Here is an 8,302-nt window from a genome sequence, read left to right as displayed (position 1 = left end):
CTGCATTTTGTGAGCTTTCCATAATCCTAAAAACCTGAGCCAACCCTGAGCCCTCCGGTTTGTGCTTCTCCGCAGCCCCTTCCACTAGCTAGGTGTGCACAATGGCTCCCAAGAACCATGCATCACTTTTCGTTTCCCCATCTAAGCTTGGGTTTAGTTTACAATCGTAGATTCGTGGAATAGTAGAGATGGAAGGTGCCAAGAGGGCCATCCAGTCCAGCTCATGGCAGGACTCCCAGTTAAAGCACCCCTCGCAGATGGCTGCCCAGCTGCCTCTTGGATTCCTGTATCAGTTCTTCCTCATGTCCTGCTGGAACCCGGCCATGGGGGCTCTCTGTTTGAGGAAGGCTGAAGGAGCAGCAAGCTTCTGCTGGAATTCTCCCCTGGAATTTTGTTTCCAGCTGTGAGTTTATAAAGGATTCCCCATTGAGGATTTTGCCTTCTTTTCTGTGTGCTCATTTTGGCTTCAGCTGATAAATCTATGAGGTTTCCAGGAGTAATTAATATGCATGCTGTACACACACACACACACACACACACACACATATATGTAGCATTTATCTTCTCCTTTGGTGGTTGCTTAAGTCTTGTGAGCTGATACTCAGAATATGGGAGCATTACCAAAATGTCTCAGCTTCCAACCCTGCCCAGAACCTTATCTTGGGACTCCAGGCGCAAAGACCAAACTCAGTTCCAACTGCTCAGGGTGACAGAATGCATTGAATACCTAATTTTCTTTCATTTCCTTCCCTTGCAAGGACCAGGGTGACTCACAGCCCTCTCCTCTGCATTTTAGCCTCACAACAACCCTGTGAGATAGAGTAGCTGAAGGTTAGTGACTTCTGTGCATGCTTGTGTTTTCTTATTCATCCGCTTGGTGTGGATTGCGCTGTTTGTGAGGAGCATAAAGGAGCCAAATCCCAGCTTGGAGAGATGCTTGGAGACTGGCATTTTGGAGTTCGGGAGGCATGATGGAGGGCGTGTACAGGGAGTGGGTGCTTTTTCTTTTTAAATTTCCTTATATGCCCAGGCCTCTCTCATGTGGCTCCCAGCTAGTTCTCATTAGGATGAATAAAAATGGAAGAATAAAAAAACTGGATTGATTTATTTAAATTAATGTATGAAAGAACATAATGAGCGACCAAACTTTTTCTCTAATTTAAAAGATAATACAGTTAGAATTGGATCTCATGCTAAAAACGAGGTTACCTACTGATTAGTGAAGACACAAAGACAACTCAAGTGGATAAAAATGAGTGGCTTAAATACCCTCAGAAATGTATTTTGAAACATGTAAATCTAAGTTGTTCGGCCCTGTAACTCCCAAGGCTTGCTTTGGCTTATGAGTCATGGACATTTCATTTTTTCTTGGGGCAATGCTGGGTTAAGACAAGAAAAGAGCAACAGTGGTGAGAAAAAGAAGAAAATAGTTCAGCGTGCATGTTTTGCATTCTCTGGAGTAAGCCCCACTGAATGCAGAATAACTTGCTCCTGAGGAGACTGGCACTGGATTCTGCTGTTAACCTCACAGAACAATGCTAGATGCAAGAAAGACTCGTATGGGAATACTGTAAAGACTTTCCCTCTGTAGTTGAAAGGAAAGCATATAAAATTTATATCCTGAGATGAAGATATGCAAAGTCTGCTTGTAAGGATGAAATGGAATTAAATAATACCTCTAACTGCAAATGAACATGGCTTAATGGTCAGATTTGTTCAGCTGTTTGGGAAATGTATAAGAAGGTTTCCTTGGGAAACGTAATTTAAATTAATCCGTCCTGCCCTCATCCAGCGCATTATAAAGTGGTGAAATTGGGGAGGCAGCGTTCCAGATGTTTGCAGAAGATACTCTGACCGGGTGCGCTGTGAGGATCCGAGCCAGTGGTATGGCACACTGGTAAAATACATCCAAAACGAAGGCCGCGAAGGTTCATTTTACTGATCTAGTAGCACTGAAGTCTGTGGACTAAATGCGTGTGCTTTGAACTTGGAGGTCTGCCCTTTAAATATGCTTTTCGCCACAGAGTCCTTAAAATGTGGTGGGGAAATGGACGGCCGTTCCTTTCTTCTCTTGTAATGCTAGATGCCAGTGGGGAAGCAAATTGGAAGGAGATTCTGGACAGATGAAGGACGGACGGACGGACGGACGGACGGACGGAAGGAAGTCTGTCTGTCTGTCTGTCTGTCTGTCTGTCTGTCTTCTTTCCTTTCCTTTCCTTTCCTTTCCTTTCCTTTCCTTTCCTTTCCTTTCCTTTCCTTTCCCTTCCCTTCCCTTCCCTTCCCTTCCCTTCCCTTCCCTTCCCTTTCTTTCTTTCTTTCTTTCTTTCTTTCTTTCTTTCTTTCTTTCTTTCTTCATGCTGAACTTAGACTGGAATTCGCTTGCATGAGATGCAGTGAGGGCCACCTATTTGGATGGCCTTAAAAGGGACTGGGCAAATTCATGGAGGAGAGGGCTTTGGATGGCTGCTGGGGCTGGGGACTCCACACCTCCTCTAGTATCTGAGACAGGATGCCTCTCTGCAGCAGTTGCTGGGGAACTTGGGGGGTACAGTGCTGTCCACTTGTGGGTCATGGGTTTTCTGCTGGCAGCTGGTTGGGCTGGATACACCTTTGGATTGATCTGACACAGCCGTTGTGTCCTTGCACGTGGTTGCATTCAAATTGTAGGATAGTGTTTTGGCGCCAGGCATGTTTCCCTGGGGGCTGATTCCAGGGAATGGCTCCGGACCCAAGCCCCAGTATCTCCAGTTAAAGCATAGCAGGTGCTGGGGAAAGACGCTGTGAGTGGGCTCGGACAGCACTCAAGGATTGAACCAAGGGGGGGTTGTTGAACCAGGGGTTGTTCTGCTGTCTAATCCAGCTTCACTAACAAGCCATGGCTTGTTAATGCAAACAACCCATAAAGATAACCCATGGTTGATTTCTGGGTTGTGAACTGTAGGCTGTTAGCACAGCTCACTTCAGACAACAGGACAATCCACGGTCCAGCAGCAGCCCACCAATACTCAACCCCGGTAGACCATGGTGGAGAGCCACCTGGCATGAGAACTGCTGACGTGGGCTCCATTGGCTGGTGGCAGACTGTACCTTCCCAGGTTCTGGCACTCCCAGAGCAACCAAGACGCTCCGTTGGCCAGGAGAGCAACTTCTTCAAGAGGACTTCATGACTCAGGAGAGCTACTGCATGTTTCTTCCCTACACAGCATTGTGTGCAGAAGTCTTATATTTCAAAGAAGCACAGAAAAGAGAACACACTTTTCAGGGTACTTGCAGGTTCTCCCTCTGTAAAAGCCTTCCCCGGGTGAAGAGAGGCACGCATCTCCAGTATGTGAATCCGCTCTGAGCAGCGAGTCTGAAATGTCGGAAGCATCTGCCCTCAGGAAGGACTTGATCTGGGAAGGGACTCGCTCCTGGAGCTCAGTGTAATCCTGAAGTCTGGGAAGATGGAGGCGTGAGTGCCTCGGGGCATGTGGAAAGTAAATTTTCTTCTGTATTGACTGACCATGAAGAGTCCTCGCTTCACTGGGGAGTAGGACTAAAGGGCAGGATCTGCATTTCTGACACAGTTTTGCCTCTTCACCTTTTTTCCCCCTCTTAGACCATCCATAGGACACAAAAGGCTCCGGGTTGTTTGTGCATCTTTTATTTGTTCTCCATGGAAAGCAGGATGAACTGGCAATATTTCTGGCGATCTCCTTTCCTCTCACCTGTACCTTTTAGTTCAAGATTCCAGGGGATTTACGTGTCCTGTGCTGAATCATTAGAGCATCAGAAGACCAAAGAAATGCGTGCAGTTTTTCAGCTTGGAGGTTTGAAAAGCTTCCTTGGAGCACCGGGAAGTAAAGACAGAGATTGGACTTGCTGATTTGGACCCTGCGAGGTTTTGTGGGGTATACACATGTCCTCCGTTCTTGTTTTAGTTAGCACAGCAGTGAGCCAATACACAGAAAAAGAAAGGAAATCCTCATCTTAATTCACGGAGTATCATAGAGGCCACTGAAAACAGTAAGGAAGGTTTCTCCCTTATTTTCTGATTAAATGCTCCTTTCTCTCTTAAAATGTGCACAATTTGCACAGACTTGGTGAGAATGCACAGCCCTTTTCATTGCTGATGTCACTGCCAAATTTTGCACTGCCGACAAGCGTATCACAGATTTCACATTCATCTTTCACATGAGACAGAAAAGAAGAAGTGCGGGTGGCAGGTTTCCCTTCTGTGACCGATAGCATTGCAACATGTTCTGCAACAGATTTTCTTGGTAGTTTTGCATGCTTCCAAAAGAGGTGCAGTGAAGTGGTAACCTTAAATTTAGCAGCCAGATGTGCAGCACTGCAGGTTTAGACAGAAATGGGGCCCACTGCTTCTAGTTTAAACCTGCATAGGATTGCAGCGTAACTAGATTCCAGGAGACTGTATTCACGATACTGTAGAAGACATACAGTAGGGATTCAGGAAAAATTCACTTGATCCTATTTTAACCAGAACCTATGTTCTTCTGAGTTAATAAGCAAACAGAGACTCAGTCTTGTGAATTTGCCCTTATCCAAATATTGCAGAGGAGTTCTCCAATCAGAAAATGCCAGAAGAATTCCAGAGTTAGGGGAAAGTGTGTAAAAGAGGCATGTGTACTAAAACAAAACATAAACTGGATAATTGCTTGCAGAAATGTTTCTATTAGGCAAAGCCCCATGTGTTTGGAGAAATGCACACAAAAATATACATGACCTCAACCATCAGGACAAACTAAATTTAAGACTGGACAAATGAGAGGAACTGACAGTGACAGGTCCATCCATCTCTCCTGCAGGGTAGGATTAAAAAACTACTTTTAGCTTGTCCATAACCATTTGTCCATTGTGGGAAGCAAGAAACATCTCAGTGACAAAACAGGAGGGCATTTACAGACTGCCAGTTTTGCCTCTTCGCCTTTTTTTCCCCTCTTAGACCATCCGTAGGACACAAAAGGCTCCGGGTTGTTTGTGCATCCTTTATTTGTTCTCCATGGAAAGCAGGACGAACTGGCAATATTTCTGGCGATCTCCTTTCCTCTCACCTGTACCTTTCAGTTCAAGATTCCAGGGGATTTACTTGTCCTGTGCCGAATCATTAGAGCATCAGAAGACCAAAGTCGTGGGAGGGGGGTGCTGTTGCCCTCGTCCAACATTCAGTTCTCACAGCGGGCAAGCATTTGTCAACGGAGGTTGGACATGAGGGCAACAGCACCCCCCCCCCCATGTTCCCCAGCAACTGGTGCATTTAATTAATTTCCATGCCACCCAACATCCAAAGCTCACCTGGGCAAGTCACCTTGGTAACTAGAAGCGCTCACTGCGTCCTGCGGAAGTGAATTCCATAGATTAACCGGAGTTCCTTTTATCTGTCCTGAATCTCCCAATGATCCGGCCAGAGCTGGGATGGAGACATGAGGTGGCCCACTGGGTTCTCGTCTTCCGGGGGAGAGAGGGAAATTACTGCCTCTCCGCTCGCTCCACACCAAGCATAATTCTGCCTGCCTCTCTCAGTTCTCTCCCTGGTAGTTTTTTTCCAGCACTAAGTAATCCCAGATGTAGCAACTTTTCCTTGTAGGGGAGTTGGTTGCAACCGCACCACCTTTTCTGTTGCCCTTCTCTGCACCTTTTCCAAGCTTGTATCAGCCTTTTGGGGGGCAGTGACCAGAACAGCACACAACCTCATGCAGAATAGATGGGGGAGTTAGGATATGGACAGTTTTATTTTCAATTCTTTTCCTTACTATGCTAAACATGGAATTTGCCTTTTGCACAGCAGCCTCTCTCTGGGCCCACTCTTCCATCCAGCGCTCTGCCACGGACTGGAATCCCCCCCACCCCAACCCAGTCGCTTGTCTCCAACCAGGGCTGGGAATGATATTCCTTTGCCCACATTCAGCTTAATCCCTTCCATGTACCCATCTCTCCTCCTGCCTCCATTCTGCTCCTCGGTGATTGGTCTTTAAATAGCTGTTGCATTTGCTGTGAGTTTCCAGGGTTCAGGGGAAAATGCTGAAATTCTTTGATGCTGGTTTTTCAAATGTTTGAGACTCAGCATCGGATCTCTTAGCTCCCAATCCATCTATATGTAGATGAGGGATATTATAGATGCAGATATAGATATAGATACATATGCTGCCAATACGTGCCTGGGATTGTTGGCAGTGGTCCTAAAATTTGAATTCCATGTTATTTTTAGTCATTTGAATAATTTATGTTGCATGCTGAATTTAGATTTCTTCTTGGCATGTAGGTTATCTTGGCACAAAGCACATGAACAACCTTCTTTGAAACAGATAGTCTATTTGGCGTGCATTTCCTTCCTGTCTCTTTGGAAGCTTCTCTGCTACACCACTCAGGAATGCTTTTCCAAAGGGAGTTAGGAAATGCGTTCCATTTTGTCTAAGGGGAAATGCTGATTAAATAGCTATTGACTCGCTTTAAGCTGTCTTTTATAGAGGTTTAACTAGTGATTAATAGGTGCTTATCTGCCCCAGTAGTGTTGCTGGTCTTCGATAAATATACTTTTTGGGCCTCCGTGCTTGATGATTTCAATCTTAAAGGAGGATTACAGAGGTTAACAACACAAGGGTAAATAATCCGCCAGCCCTGTGTGTGTGTTCTCCAGCAACTTGTCTTCTTTTAAGAAACAACAGCTTCTCATTTTGGGAAGCGGGCATTTCTTTATTGGAATTTTTTATATACTGCCTTTAATTCTCCTAGATCTGCTGTACCACAGAATAAACATAGACAATGCCTGCAGCATAATCACCCATAAAGTTAGAGCAGCGGGGCAAAAATAGCGCATTAGCTAATAGAGTTTCAAATGTCAGGATGGGTAAAAATGTTTTTGACCAGCACAGAAAACTTCTTGGTGATCTGGTGGGAAGCCGGCTTTTGGGGGTTTGTGCCTCTTTTTGCTTCACTTTTTCCTTTTTTAGGCAGTGATAGCAACAGCAGCCTTCCCGAACCTGCTGCCCTCCACCGGGTGTGTTTCACTACAGCACCCAGCATCCACCAGGCTGGGGAAGGCTGTCAAACAGGATGAGAGCCAGTGTGGTATAGTGACCAGAGTGTCCCAGATTCTGGTCCTGCTCAGCCATGAGGCTCATTAGGGGACTCTAGGCTACTTACAGACTCTCATAGGGTTGTTGTTAGGATAAATCATAGAGGAGGAGGATCATGTAAGCCATCTTCGACTCCTTGCAGAAAAATTACCGGATATAAATACAGCATATACATGAGCCAGCAGCAACTCAGTTGGAGTGAAGGGTGTTTGTGTGGGTCCCCGCATATATTAGGAGTCCAAATTGTCTGTGATTTGGCTTCTTGGGCTTCTGCAACCTCTGCTCTGCCCAGGCATTATGCAAAATGTGTGGGGGATTCAGTGGGGCAGAGAGTCCTAGCTGTGCACTCTGGTCCTGCCCCCTGCATACCTGGCTGCACCAGGCCCTCCAGCCCCCAGTCTGGATCATGCTTCTCTGTTGCTTGCTGTAAACTGTCCCAAGATGCCAGTAGATGGACGGCCTAGAAAAGCGCTGAATGAATGAATAAATAAATAAATAAAACGTTGGATCAGCATGAACTGAAGAGAGCTTTGCTTTCTGCCCCATCCAGGGAAATGCATGCAGGGCCTCTCTGATCCCAAGCCTCTTTCAGGAGAGTTTCAGGAGCAGCAGGTTGCAAAACCTGACCCTTGGCTCCTATGTCTTCCCCCATGTACCATTATGGGGAGGTAAATTTCGGTAGCCCCCATGGCGCCAAGCGTCATCCTCTGTTCTCAACACTGTGGTCTTGATGCCATTGCCCGTTCCAGTAAATTTTGCACTGGAAATGTTTCCTGTGCATTCTCATCTTCATGGGATAATTTGCAAGAGAAGCTTCTCAGGTTGCATCAGAAAGTTCTCTGGAGCCCTGGGTACTATAAAGAACTTAGCATGTTTTCCCTTGAATTTAGTAAACAAAAAAGATTTGATAATTATTATTACTATATGTTTACTTTAAATGGAACGCATTTCCTAACTCCCTTTTGAAAAGCAACCCATGTGAATTTTTTGTCCTCATAGGCCACAAGAGTTGACTTGAAACAATCGGGGAAGAAGTGGTGAATTAAAGCCCACCTAATGTAATTTATATGTGATATTATATATACATTTTTATTGGAATAAATTACACCTTCAGTTTGCTACTCATCCGTGCCATTTCACATGGAATCGTATATGGATTATGACACACAAGTATTCTCTGAAACCTTGCTCAGGATAATAAACTGAAAATGGGGATTACAACTTTA

The 8,302-nt window shown here is 45.4% G+C and overlaps 1 long non-coding RNA gene across 1 annotated transcript; it reads left to right on the top strand.

Annotated features, from left to right (window-relative positions):
• The first annotated feature begins 634 nt into the window (after positions 1 to 634).
• LOC123036168 lies at positions 635 to 8,302 on the top strand. The gene is made up of 2 exons (XR_006417100.1): positions 635 to 831; positions 8,076 to 8,302. It is a non-coding gene; the product is annotated as an uncharacterized LOC123036168 (long non-coding RNA).

The sequence above is a fragment of the Varanus komodoensis genome, unplaced genomic scaffold, assembly GCF_004798865.1.
Source record: "Varanus komodoensis strain SLA01 unplaced genomic scaffold, ASM479886v1 scaffold8, whole genome shotgun sequence".
NCBI lineage: Eukaryota > Metazoa > Chordata > Lepidosauria > Squamata > Varanidae > Varanus > Varanus komodoensis.
This window is presented reverse-complemented; position numbering and strand designations above follow the sequence as displayed.